The 14,856-nt window shown below is 41.9% G+C and overlaps 1 long non-coding RNA gene across 1 annotated transcript; it reads right to left on the bottom strand.

Moving 5' to 3' along the window:
* Positions 1-1,439: 1,439 nt before the first annotated feature.
* On the bottom strand, positions 1,440-14,439 carry LOC108544054 (uncharacterized). Its single transcript, XR_001889727.1, has 3 exons — positions 12,927-14,439; positions 8,818-8,898; positions 1,440-2,169 (listed from the first exon to the last, which is right to left on the bottom strand). It is a non-coding gene; the product is annotated as an uncharacterized LOC108544054 (long non-coding RNA).
* Between the last annotated feature and the right edge of the window lie 417 nt (positions 14,440-14,856).

Raw genomic sequence — 14,856 nt, 5'->3', positions numbered from 1 at the left:
ATTTTTAATGTGTCATGGAACTTATGTTTGTCTTCTCTCTTTTAAGAAATGGATTAGGCCGGGCGCGGTGGCTCAGGCCTGTCATCCCAGCACTTTGGGAGGCTGAGGCGGGCGGATCACGAGGTCAGGAGATCGAGACTATCCTGGCTAACACGGTGAAACCCTGTCTCTACTAAAACACAAAATTAGCCAGGCGTGGTGGCGGCGCCTGTAGTCCCAGCTACTCGGGAGACTGAGGCAGGAGAATGGCGGGAACCCGGGAGGTGGAGCTTGCAGTGAGTGGAAATCGGGCCACTGCACTCCAGCCTGGGCGACAGAGCAAGACTCCGTCTCACCAAAAAAAAAAAAAAAAAAAAAAAATATCAGGTTTTTTTTGGGTAAAATCTGATCCTAGGTATTGTTGTGTCTCACTTCACTCTGCAACCACTCATTCTGTTTTATTCATCATGCAGAAATTTTGGATGAATCAAACATGACCTACATTTTTGCATCTAGACTTCAGTGAGAGAACAAAAGCATCAAACTATATTTTATGTGGGAGTCCAGTAGTTTTTAGCCCACCATTCCAGAGTGAAAGAAATCTTCAAGGATTCCAAGAAACGTGGAAAAGCTGGTTTCAAGAGTTCAGCAGGGGTCTCAATGCTATTTCTTCATGGTGTCCTCAGTCCCTTAGTTAACTCTAAGAGTTAACTATTTTATTAATTTGTCCAGTTTGTTTACAAGTGAATGCAAAGAATACAACTTAAACAGTAGGCTTCTCTGATGGTACTCTACTCTGGATTGACAGTGTCCGGTAAGTATCCAGTATCCAGTATTCTACTCCGGATTGACAGTATCCAGTATGCTGAAGTCTTCCCAGGTGCACAGGCTCCTGTTAAGGCACTGATGCATAAGCATGGACATGTGATGTCCTTTGTGCTTAGCTCAAAATCATTCTAACCATTTTCTAAAACATTCTGGAAGTCTGGATGGTTGTGTCTTCAAGAAGCATATATGAATTATATAAATACAGTTTTGAGCAAGGAAAGCTAAGATAGATTTGTAGCTCATTATCACACAGGTGGACATAGAAAGACATAGTTAGACAACAAAATACATTAAAAAGTATCAATTGATAATTGACTGCGATGAATTGAAATTTAAGAACATATGTTAAATATAATGTACAACTATCTAAAATTGTTTTGTTTTCAGCATCTTTGTAATCAAGAAAATTTTCTGCTTGGGAACTATCCGTGGAATATTTTGCCTAAAGCAGAGTTAATCCCCCTGTTCCGTAGACTGTAGATAATGGGATTTACAAATGGGGGCACCATGATATAAAACATGGCTGTCAGAAGATTTTTAAGGGATGCTTTATTTGCAATGGGCCCTAAAACAGCAATTAATCCAGATATTACAAACAAAACAAAAATGACCAAGTGTGGAGTACACGTGGACAAGGCTTTATTGTGAGCTTCCACAGAATGCATCCTAAGCACAGTTGAAAATATATTAATGTATGACATAGACAAGAAGGCAAAACATGCTAAAACAATGCAAGCACTTACAGCAAGGATCACAGATTCAGAAAACTGAACATCTGAGGATGAGATTCTCATAACTTGAGGTACATCACAGAAATATTGATGAATCACATTGGACTTTGTAAAGGGAAGCCTGAATATGTTGCCTGTGTGGATCGCTGAATAGACCAGACCACAGGCCCAAGAAGCACCTGCTGCCTGTGTGCACAGACGTGGGGTGATGGTCAACCCGTAGTGCAGAGGGTGGCAAATGGCAACATAGCGGTCATAGGACATCACCACAAGGAAAGCAAGCTCTATAGATGCAAAGAAAATATAAAAAAAATCTGAGCTGCACATTCGTTGAGTGAGATTGACTTACTACCTGTTAGGGAATTCACAATCAACTTGGGAACACTTATTGAGATGCAGCAAAGGTCTATGAGGGACAAATTGCTTATAAAAAAGTACATTGGAGAATGAAGATGTGGGTCTATCACAATGACCGTACCCGTTATAAGATTCCCAGTCAAGGCTCCCAGATATATGACTAAGAACAGCAGACCCTGCAAAATTTGGAGCTCCCGGGAGCTTGAGATATCCATGAGGAGGAATTCTGTGAAGATGGTGATGTTGTCCATACCTGATAATATGTTACAATAATCTGGAATAAAAAACAAAATTATAAAATGACACAAACCCCCCCACAAATGCAGAAAATTGGTAACATCTACAAATGAAGGCAGCTATTGTCATCAATGTAGAGGTAGAGGAAATGGACAAAATGCAAGCATTTTCGAATCAATGATTAAGCATATTTTCTCTACAAGCATATTTTCTTTCATTCTTAGCTTTTAAAATCATAGGATCCGAGAGCTAAGCACATAAAGGAATTAAAATGAGATCAAGATCTTACAACCTTTCAGCTATTGAGCACATTTACAGTATTTATTTTAAAATGTTTTAAAAATTCTGCCAGGACACATCCAGAGATTATTTTCTCATTTCCTTCAATATCAAATTGTTGTTCCAGACATGCTTTACGACAGATTCTTCATCAGCCCAGTGGTTTGAATATTCTCCAGCCATTATTCATTCTCTCTATTCAGGGGCCTAGAATCACGTTGGCTATGTCCCCTCCTCTGACAGGCTGCTCCAAAAGAGGTTTACATGATAAGTTAATGAATGACCCTGAGCTTCCTCTGACAACAGTTTTAATTCCAATGGGACCAGATAGATTATGCCTCACCATTTTTAAATTTCAGCTGCTCTCTAAGACATGGATATGAGCCTTCCTCTCTTTCTTTGCAGCATCATCTATAAAAGCTGTGATAATATTCACAACTGAATGTATTTTGTTTTTCTGTTGGCAGTGTCTATTTCCTTTGCTGTACTCTCATTCACCTCTTCTTCTGCACATTACAATTAAGACCCTGCTCCTGTAAAAAAGATTCTTCTTTTTGCCCGAAATGTATTCCAATATTTAACAGAAGGCTAAACATCAATCTGGACCTCTTCCCCATATGGTTTCCTAGACTTTGTTGAAATCTTCTAACTAAAATTTAAATATTCTGCCCATCGCAGCAGCTCACACCTGTAATCCCAGCACTTTGGGAGGCCAAGACTGGAGGACTGTTTGACCTCCAAAGTTTGAGAACAGCCTGGGCAATACTTGTAGTCCCAACTACTCAGGAAGCTGAAGTGGGAGGATCCCTTGAGCCCAGGAGGTTAAGTTTGCAGTGAGCTGTGATTGTGATCATGCCACTGCACTTAGCCTAGGCAACAGAGCAGGACCCTGTCTAAAAACAGAACAAAACAAAACAAAATCAAATATTCTAACCTCAGCATTTTTTTTTTGGCTTGTGTTGCAGCATTTCAAGTTTAAGAAAATCTTCTTGTGATTTTAATTACCATTTTAGTAGTAAGATTCATTTGTTAGTTTTAATGTCTGTACTACTTAATTTTCTATAAAAACCTAGAATCATTAGTTATAATTTTAAAATATCAAAATTTCATTTTCTATTGTTATTTATTTATAATTCATGTATCATTACCAAACTATTTTAGTTTATGCCACAATTTTATTGGTATTATAATGACATTAAAAATATGAGTTACTTGCCTTGGTTATACTCATATGATTTTCAATAACAGTTTTGCAAAATGTTTATGCTATTGTTTTCTCTAGTACGCCCTTTAGTTACTTGTGATTTTAAAAATTATCCTCATTTTACTAATGAAGACAATTTTTTTTTTGAGATGGAGTTTCACTCTGTTGCCCAAGCTGGAGTGCAGTGGCGCGATCTCAGCTCACTGCAACCTTTGCCTCCCGGGTTCAAGCGATTCTCCTGCCTCAGCCTCCCGAGTAGCTGGGACTACTGGCACATGCCACCACGCCTGGCTAACTTTTTGTATTTTTAGTAGAGACGGGGTTTCACTGTGTTAGCCAGGATGATCTCGAACTCCTGACCTCAGTGATCCACCCGCCTCAGCCTCCCAAAGTGATGGGATTACAGGTATGAGCCACCGCGCCCAGCCTTTACTGTTATTTTTAATTTGCTTTATCAAAACCACACATTAGCTACTGGTCATTAGAAGTCTCATTTCCATGCTTCCTCTCTTCAGATTGCATGGTTTTTTTCTTCTCTGTCTACATGGAATCTCAAATTTCTCTATGCTGAAGTTACCTTATATCTTCTTCATACACAAGAATGTATCATGGTGATTAAATGCAAAAGGCATGCTCTTGAGCCTAAGAGAAACTTCAGAATATTTCCCTACTCTTCATTATCTCAGTGATATTTAGAAATTATTTGCTTTATGACTTTAAAAATGTGATTAATAATAGTATCAGTGGCATTCCTAATTTTTTTGTTGATTGCTAATCCGATGAAATATAATAGCATTTGAGACTATTAGCATACAGAATCTCTAGATATGCAGCAAATATCACAATATCTGGATATGAAGGAAATATCACAAATTGTTCATAGTAATAACGATATAAGATATTTCACTTTTCTTTCAATATTTTAAACAGTATATTTGCTTATATTACCATTTCCATGAAATGCATGTAGATATCAGAGTTATCTTATAAAATCAATTTCAAGAATATTTCATTCTTTGTACCTGCAGTATTTCGGTTCTTAGGGGACTATTCTGTCATTATAGTTTCAATCCTTTGACCCAGACAATATGTCACAAACAGATTATCAGATACCATTTTGAAAAACAAATAATCTAAGATAAACACTGCAATCAGAACATTTAGTTTATTTTATTAGTATATATTTATCATAAGAGGCAGAAATAATAAAGCAAACAAATAATCTGTAGACATATCACAGCTATTTCAGTGAAGTATTCACTAGCAAGTTTAAAGACACACATGAATTAAGACACCCAAAAACACCTAAGAAGTGAACTATCAAGTTTACCTTCCTTAGCAAGAATATCACTCTTGCACAATTTAAAGAGAATTGACAAAATCCATAATCCTGCTTCTCTCTTCAGTGAGTAAAATTTAAGGAGTTACTTACGAGTGAGGCTCCTGCTTACCCCAAAGCACGTGAATAAATCTGCTTATGGATTCTTTATAAACAATGCCATTCTTTACAAAGCACATGTATAGGTCATACCTCTAGCCTTTTGGAACTGGTGATTTTAACTTCGAGAGGCCAACATTTCTCTAATTCCTGGCTGGTAAAGATTCTCTGCCAATACTCTAGAGATTAGTTAAATGGTAATAATGTGTCACAGCAATTAAATTAACAAATAATTTTTTGTGACACTTAACAAAAGAGAAGTGTTTACAAAAACATTTAACAAAATGTTTTCTAGGTCATCAGGGATTTAATACATTTTCAAATTAATGTTTGATTATAAAGTAATGTGCTTACTTTATAGTAAATCTATGAAATAGTGTAACTCCTAATAAAATTATATTGCTTTAAAGGTTTGGGCTCAAACCTTTGTGGTGATAACAGTTTTATCATTTTTTATTGTATTTGATTCTTCTGTTTTTTCTTATTAGTCTGCCTAGTGGTCTATCTATGTTGTCAATCTTTTCAAAAACCCAGATCCTGGATTCATTGATTTTTTGAAGGTTTTTTCATGTCTCTATCTCCTTCAGTTCTGCTCTGATCTTAGTTATTTCTTGTCTTCTGCTAGCTTTTGAATGTGTTTGCTCTTGCTTCTCTAGTTCTTTTAATTGTGATGTTAGGGTGTCGATTTTAGATCTTTCCTGCTTTCTCTTGTGGGCGTTTAGTGCTATAGATTTTCCTCTACACACTGCTTTAAATGTGTCCCAGAGATTCTGGTACATTGTGTCTTTGTTCTCAAAGAACATCTGCCTTCGTTTCATTGTTTACCCAGTAGTCATTCAGGCACAGGTTGTTCAGTTTCCATGTAGTTGTGTGGTTTTGAGTGAGTTTCTTAATATTGAGCTCTAATTTGATTGCACTGTGGCCTGAGAGACTGTTACAATTTTCCTTCTTTTGCGTTTGCTGAAGAGTGTTTTACTTCCAGTTATGTGGTTGATTTTAGAATAAGTGCTATGTGGTGCTGAGAAGAATGTATATTCTGTTGATTTGGGTTGGAGAGTTCTGTAGATGTCTATTAGCTCTGCTTGGTCTAGAGCTGAGATCAAGTTCTGGATATCCTTGTTAATTTTCTGTCTCATTGATCTGTCTAACATTGACAGTGGGGTATTAAAGTCTCCCACTATTATTGTGTGGGAGTCCCAAGTCTCTTTGTAGGTCTCTAAGAACTTGCTTTATGAATCTGGGTGCTCCTATATCGGGTGCATATATATTTAGGATAGTTAGCTTTTCTTGTTGCATTGATCCCTTTACCATTATGTGATGTTCTTCTTTGTCTCTTTTGCTCTTTGTTGGTTTAAAGTGTGTTTTATCAGAGATTAGGATTTCAACTCCTGTTTTTTTGTTTGTTTGTTTGTTTTGTTTTTGCTTTCCATTTGCTTGGTAAATATTCCTCTATCCCTTTATTTTGAGCCTATGTGTGTCTTTGCATGTGAGATGGATATACTGAATACAGCACACTGATGGGTCTTGACTCTTTATCCAATTTGCCAGTCTGTGTCTTTGAATTGGGGTATTTAGCCCATTTACATTTAAGGTTAATATTGTTATGTGTGAATTTGATCCTGTCATTATGATGCTAGCAGGTTATTTTGCCCGTTAGTTGATGCAATTTTTTCATAGTGTCAATGGTCTTTACAATTTGGTGTATTTTTCCAGTGGCTGGTACCAGTTGTTCCTTTCCATGTTTAGTGCTTCCTTCAGGATGTCTTGTAAGGCAGGCCTGGTGGTGACAAAATCTCTTAGCATTTGCTTGTCTGTAAAGGATTTTACTTCTCCTTTGCTTATGAAGCCTAGTTTTGCTGGGTATGAAATTCTGGGTTGAAAATTATTTTCTTTAAGAATGTTGAATATTGGCCCCTACTCTCTTCTGGCTTGTAGGGTTTCTGCAGAGAGATCTGTTGTTAGTCTGATGGGCTTCCCTTTGTGGGTAACTTGACCTTTCTCTCTGGCTGCTCTTAACATGTTTTCCTTCCTTTCAACTTGGTGAATCTAATGATTATGTGTCTTGGGGTTGCTCTTCTTGAGGGGTATCTTTGTGGTGTTCTCTGTATTTCCTGAATTTGAATGTTGGCCTGTCTTGCTAGGTTGGGGAAGTTTTCCTAGATAATATCCTGAAGAGTGTTTTCCAACTGGGTTCCATGCTCCTCATCACTTTCAGGTACACCAATGAAACATGGATTTGGTCTTTTCACATAGTCCCATATTTCTTGGAGGCTTTGTGCATTTCTTTTCACTCTTTTTTCTCTAATCTTGTCTTCTTGCTTTATTTCATTGAATTCATCCTCAATCTCTGATATCCTTTCTTCTGGTTGATCGATTTGGCTGTTGATACTTGTATTTGCTTCACGAAGTTCTTGTGCTGTGTTTTTCAGCTCCTTCAGGTCATTTATGTTCTCTAAACTGGTTATTCCAGTTAACAATTAATCTAACCTTTTTTCAAGGTTCTTTGGTTCCTTGAATTGGGTTAGAACATGCTCCTTTAGCTTGAAGGAGTTTGTTATTACCCACTTCTGAAGCCTACTTCTGTCAATTCATCACTCATTCTCGATCCAGTTTTGTTTCCTTGCTGGCAAGGAGTTGTGATCCTTTGAAGGAGAAGAAGTTTTATGGTTTTTAGAATTTTCAGTCTTTTTGTGCTGGTTTCTCCCCATCTTCATGGATTTATCTATCTTTGGTCTTTGATGTTGGTAACCTTCAGATGGGGTCTCTGAGTGGATGCCCTTTTTGTTGATGTTGATACTATTCCTTTCTGTTTGTTAGTTCTCCTTCTAACAGTCAGACCCCTCTGCTGCAGGTCTGTTGGAGCTTGCTGGAGGTCCACTGCAGACCCTGTTTGCCTGGGTATCACCAGCGGAGGCTGAAGAACAGCAAAGATTGCTGCCTGTTCCTTCCTCTGGAAGCTTTGTCCCAGAGGGGCACCCACCAGATGGCAGCCAGAGCTCTCCTGTATGAGGTGTCTGTCGGCCCCTACCAGGAGGTGTCTCCCAGTTAGAATGCATGGGGGTCAGGGACCCACTTGAGGAGGCAGTGTTTCCCTTATCAGAGCTTGAATGCTGGCTGTGCTGGGAGATACGCTGCTCTCTTCAGCACTGTCAGGCAGGGATGTTTAAGTCTGCTGAAGCTGCGCCCACAGCCGCTCCTTCCCCCAAGTGTCTGTCCCAAGGAGATGGGGGTTTTATCTATAAGTCCCTGACTGGGCTACTGCCTTTTTTCAGAGATGCCCTGCCCAAAGAGGAGGAATCTAGAGAATGCCACTGTCTTAAATAGCATTTTCAGGGTTGACATTGTGCAGTAGGTGAAATTTAGGCAAAAGATTAAAGGAGGTAAGGGAATTGGTCCTAAGTTATTTAGGGGAAGAATGTTCCAGACGGAGAAACATGTGCAAAGTCCCTAGGTGAAAGCTGCCTGGCATGTTCCAAGAACGAGGAAGAGACTGGCATGGCTGGAGGGGAGTGAGTGAGGGTCAGGGAAGTGGAACACGCAGGTGAAGAGGCAGCTGAGTAGCAGATCACCATGGAGGAGATGGGGGCCCACTGCAGGGCTTTGAGGAGTGACGTGATCTAACTGATTATTTTACAGTGCCCCTCTAGTTGCCCTGTAGGAGGTCAAAGGAAGAACTGGGAAGCACCACTGTGGGCTGTTGGAACAATCCTGGCAAAAGACAATGGTGGCTCCAGCCAGGATAGAAGGGTTTGGGAGGGGCTTACCTCATGCTCTGTGACGGTTTATGTCTCTCTCATGAGGGTGTATGCATTTCCTCAATACCTGGCAGCAGCGGAATGTTGGATCTATTTAAGATAAATATTAACAGCCTGATTATTATAGGTGTTATGTTATTGTTCCAACAATAACCAGTCCCCTAATTCTCTTATTCCAGCTCAGTGTCCAATAATTCTGTACAGTTCTGACACTAGCTGGAGTTAGCACTGATCCCAGGGGTTAAGGGCTCAGTTCCCCAAGACCACCTCCACTTCAGATGCAGGCCAGAAATGAGCTATTTACACTCTGCCTAGCTCACTCTCAGGCTATTTACACTTCTGCCTAGCTCACTAAAAATGTGAGGGTTGGTAGTTTGTTTCAAACTATAACTCCACCACTCCTGTCCCCAGGTTTGAGAATTTTCTAGAATGGCTCATTCCTCAGGAAAGCGCTTTACTTACAGTCACAGTTTATCTTAAAGGATACATCTTAAAGGATACAGTTTAAGAGCAGTCAAATGGAAGAGATGTACAGGGTAAGTGGTGGGGTGGGGATGGAGATTCCCTGCCTTCTCTGGGGACACCAGCACCTCAATGTGTTCACCATCCTGGAAGCTCAGTCTCATTGTTTCAGGGGTTTTACTGAAGCTTCATTACATAGGCACGATTGATGGCAATTGGCGATTGGACTCAATCTTCAGCCCTTGTCCCTTCCCTGCAGATCAGGGGGTAGGGCTGAGAGTTCAGTCCTCTGTTCATGTGGTTGGTGGCCCTGGCCACCAGCTCCCATCTAGAAGCAATGTAGGGGCCATCTGGAGTCACTTCTTAGCATTAACTCAGGTAAGGTCAAAAGGGGCTCTTTATGAATAATGAAAGAAACTCCTATCACTCAGGAAATTCCAAGAATGTCAGGTGCCTTTTTACCAGGAATCAAGGGCAAAGACCAAATAGATAAACATGTTGACCTTAACTTTTGAGACAGGGTCATGCCAGAGCTCAAGTGATCCTCCTGCTTCAGCCTCCCAAGTAGCTGGGACTAAGGTGCATGCATTCATACTGGGTAATTTTTTTATTTTTTGTAGAGATAGGGTCTCCCTTTGTTGTCCAGGCTGGTCTTACATTCCTGGCATCAAGGATTTCTCCCGCATCGGCTTCCCAAACTGTTACAATTACAGGTGCGAGCCACTGCTTCTGGCCCAAATATATGTTTTTGATGATAACACAATGGGAGTATCAAAAATTCAGATGGGAGAGCAGAGTCCAGTGCTCAGAAGAACAGGCAGATCAGTGAAGTCCAAGTGTCTGAAAACCAACCCAGGCAGCGAAGAGTAGGTGGGCAGTTGGAGGCCAAGAAAACTAGAGTCTGACATGGCTGATGAAGGATGGAAGTGGATGTGGGCTTTCAGCCATGAGCAGTTGGCAATAACTTAGAAGTGGAGCCTGGGTGTGGAGAAGGAGCAAGAGGATTTGCAATTTTTCAACCCCTCCTAGGTTTCAGGAGTTCATGAGTGTAAATAAGTTCATGAATATCAATGCATATTCACATGCATAGCTCCATGTCTCCAAATCTTCACTTGCTTGACAAGATCTCAACCCCATGTTTCTTTTGTCTCCTTAAATTCCTCCCCAGCTATTTCTGGGTGTCCTTGGAATGGTGATGTCTCAACATGGGCTTGGGAACACGTTTGCTTCTCTTCTTTCCACTTGAGTCCAGGGGCCTCGCCATGGCCTCTCCACATGGTGGTCTTTGAAAGACATGATTCCTGTGCACCCAACAGACCCCTGTGAAATAGGAATACAAATGTCTCATAGGATGTCAGTGAAGATTCAGTAAGATAGTGCTTATAAAGCACTGAAGATTAAATAAGAATGTTTGATCCCTACTAAAACTCAGTTAATGGATGATGTTGCTATTATTACTGTTCTTATTTTGAGGCACGGTTTTGAATTTCTCACCATCTTAATTGCCACTTAAAATGAACAACTGTCTTTGTGGATATAATTTCAGAGACAGCACGGGGACTAACTTTTCCAAATTATGAACCTAGTGCCTCCCACAGTGGTAGAAATTAAAATCCTGTGTGAAAACACAAATATGCTTGGGAGAGGTACTGGTTGTCAAGAAAGTTCTTTAGTTTCCTTCCTGTGTGAAGAAGCAAGCAGGGCTCAAGGGGCCCTACCAAGGCCATGGAGAATGGTAATTGCTGCTCACAGCCACCCAGTCTGCATTCTCCTTTCTAAAGGAGATCTAAAGAGGTGGGAGTAAATCAGTTCAGTTTGTACACACACACACACACACACACACACACACGCACACACACACACGAAAATATGCAACAGGGAATCCCAGGGCCACTTTGGGGTGAGACCTTTTCCATGAGCAGGAAGGATGTTGAGGAACTAGAGCAGGGCCCAGGCGGGAAGAAGAACCGACAAGGTCACATGGCAGCTCAATCTGGCTGGGAGCTGAGCTCTGCAGTGTGCTTGGGAATATAAATAATGGGGACATAAAAGAAAAAGAAAAAAAACAGATTTCATTAGAAATGTAAAATCAACCAGGAGGGCAGCTCTGTCCTGCTGGGGCATAAAGCCATGGTGGAGGCCCAGGAAAGTCCTGTTGATGGAAAACACTATCTGGGCTTTTGGCAGCAACAGATGACTTAGATAAGTTCCCTTGATTTCAGTACTCTCACTTTTACACTGAAATTAGGTTATTTGATTTCTCAGCACCTGGTAGAGTGCCTGCACAAGGATTGTGCAGTTAACATTTGCTGAACTCCACAGAAATGAGGATGGGGTGGAGAAAAGAGCAGAGTCCCTCAGGAGAGGGAGGTAAAGTTGACATAAAGAAGCTTGAGATGCTCTAGAAACCCTTTCCCTACTTCACTTTTTTTTTTGGCATTAGCCTTGAGCATTAAGATGCAAAGTAAAAGAGAAGGAAAAGGAAGAGGCCTGGAGTGAGGATAGAGCATGGAGCTCATCCTCATGAAATTCTTCTCTGGTTGCTGTTCCCATGAGGTTATGCGATCCCTGAGCACAGGAACTGTGCTCCTGGGTCCTTATACCAGTGTCCAGTTCATAGTAGGGGCTTCCCATCTTCTGATAAGAATAAATGAGCACCTCCCAGATCATGACTTGCTCCACCCCATAATAACCCTGGGAGGAGGGTGTGGTCAATCCCGCTGTACAGGTGAGAAAGTGAGCTAGGAGCTGTAACTTATCCACACCCTCCCAGCAGCAGTTGTGAGAGCTGGGATCACACAGTTGATTCACTGCCACAGGGGAAAAGTGGAGCAGGCAGAGGGGTAGAAAGTGAAGAACAACTTAGGAAAATGAAGGAAAAGCAGAGGAGAAATTAACTGACTGGAAAAATAACAATAGTTGGAAGACACACGAAAAAGGGACAAGTGCATCAGAGTGTATTTTGGCACTTATTACTCTATTTCCTTTTATACTACTTCCCTTTTCAACGTAATCAGTTTTATGATGGAATGTTTCACGAGTTTACATCTTAAGTTTCCTACTATTGTCTCTAGGGCTGAAATTTCATAAAAATACACTATTAGCATGCATTAGATATATTTTAATGCACATACTGCTATAGCCAGCTCACTCCATTTGCAGATATTACATAAAATGTTGCAAGCCAGGATGTTTAATCAAAGGTGGTCAAAAATCTAAGAAGAATTCAGAAACCACATGTGTTTTTGATATTTTCTGGAGTGGCCAGTACAGCTGACGGTGTGTCGCCTTTACAGCATCTAAGGGCCTGCGCCTCATTTTTCTTTACTAATGCAAAGTCCCCTCGGATTTGTCACTTGATGTGTGACGGTGTTTAACCCTTCTCTAGGTTAATTCTCCTTTGGTAAAGCTTTCTTTGAACGAGCCAGGAATTCTCGCCACCAAGCCGCAAACCCTTACTAAAGTTACCAAAAGATTCAAAAGTCTGATGCGACGTTCTATCATCTTATTTAGGCCTAACTTTTATAGCAGTCTAGGGAATTCATGATTCCCTCTTTAGAAGTGGAAAAGGCGGGACTGCTGACTCAGAAACGGGACATCATTTCCCAGAGCATGTTTAATGTCACTAAAACTAAAAGTGAAGCAATTGTGTCCACCTTAGCCCGAAGAGAAGGGAAGTTGGTCGTCTGGCTTCTTGGTGAGTGGCCTGTCCTGGAAATCCCACCTGGGCCACAGGCATGTCGGTCTGAGGATCTAGTCTTCCCGAAAGGGGACTTGCCACGCTCTGCGACAGGGTTCTCTCAGCTTCCAGCTTAGGAGGCGGAGTGGGAGGGCGCGGCCTGGCGGGCCGTGGGGGCGGGGCTCCCTTCCACTAACGGTTCCCTGTAGCGCTGCCCGCGCGCTCCTCTCCTGGCTGCGCCTGCGCCCTTGGGCTGCCTGGAACCTCTCAGAGCGACCGGGCGGCCATAGCGAGGCTCGGGCGTTGGGGATTCACGCGAGCCTCACGACGCCGGCGACTGGAGACGGGGAATCCGGGCCGAACTGGGACGAGGCAGCGCGGGAGGGCGCGCTGGGCGGACGCCGGCGGGCGCCCTCTCCTGAGGGGAACTGAGGCGGGGCGCCTGCCACCACTTGTGATTTCCCATGACTCACGCTCTCAACAGTGTGTCCCCTCAGCCCCCGCTTTCTGGAATTAAGATGATTTTCCATGGGCATTATGGTCAGAGGTTTTCTCTGAGACATCTGGAAAAGGTGACTCAATGATTACTCGTATTTTTCCATTTATGTTATACATTTCACTGGAATACTGGTAAATATCTGTATCTTTTATGACTTGGAAGTTTTTCCCGATTTTGAATCAGAAATTTAGGACGAAGAATCTTCTGCCATAATATAGGACCTATTACTTTGAGGAGTGAACTTAACGGTGCTAAACCGCACGTGAACGACTTGGTAGATGAAAACTTTGAAAAATGGGAACATTTCATGTCGTCACATGTATCCTCCAACACTGGGGAAAGTTCAACAGTTGCCTTAAAGCGGGAGTCTCATTGAAGACATTTACTGAAAAGTTACTTATTCTTTTTGAAATTCTCTTCTGATAAACGTCTTCCCGGGATAACGAACATCTTCAGGATGTGGGAGTCGAGCGCGTGTCCCCGGAGTGCCTGAGCAACGCGGAATGGCGTTTCAGTGCTGGGTTCATTAGACCCCGTGCAGACCCTGCTGAGCCTTCAGGATCTGTGAGTGAGTCCCTCAGCGTCACCTTGGCCTCCCGTGTAGCTAGATCAGTCTTCCGGCCCCTTGTTCTACTTGCACAGGTTTCTGATTAATCTCCGGAGATGGGTCAGGGCTCCCTATCAGCTCCCCAAGGCATTTGCTGGCTTCTGACGTTTACTTGGAGGACTTTAGGCTGCGAAAGAGCAATGTTTGACGTTCTCATCTCTTTTTTGGTGTCTGCCTCCGGGTCTTCACCTTTCTTTGGAGTCTCCTCTCCTGGTTCTTTACCCATGTCTTTGGTTTCTCCTGTGGTTCTTTGTCAACGTGTCCCCTAGATGTCACACTCAGGCTCAGTTGTGGCTGAGTCTTGCATTAGAAGTGTTTTTGCAGGTGTCTCTGTGAAGTGTGGATATGGGATGGTGAAAGTGGCAGTGTGCATAGAGTGTTTGGGATTAGATGGGCAGGTGGAAGGTCGTCTGGGTAGGACCCCTTTGTCCTGGTGTGAGGTAATGAGGTTCTAGAATGTGCTGTCAAGGTGAAACTTAAAGGAAAGGATAGACAGGAGACTTTGTAAAAGACGAAATTATGGTAGTTTGGTAACAAGTGGGTGCAGAGACTGGTGGATGGTTGTAGAAGAAGGCAGAAAATCTTGCCAAGGACATTGCAAGTCCTGAATCAGACCAGGAAAATTAAGGTTCAATTAATAGAAATAAGTCCAGAGGGGGAGCTAATTTTGGAGGAAATGTGGTGATAAGTTTGCTTTTCTATATGGTTCAGCTGGTGGAGAGTCATCAAGAAGCACTTTGGAAAATACAGGAAATAGAGAGGTGGGTGACCTAAGTCCTACGTCCTATCCTGTCTGTGTAT

The sequence above is a fragment of the Rhinopithecus bieti genome, unplaced genomic scaffold (assembly GCF_001698545.2).
Source record: "Rhinopithecus bieti isolate Rb0 unplaced genomic scaffold, ASM169854v2 scaffold_26106, whole genome shotgun sequence".
NCBI lineage: Eukaryota > Metazoa > Chordata > Mammalia > Primates > Cercopithecidae > Rhinopithecus > Rhinopithecus bieti.
Note: the sequence above shows the minus strand (reverse complement) of the source record. Positions and strands in the feature narration are given on the sequence as shown.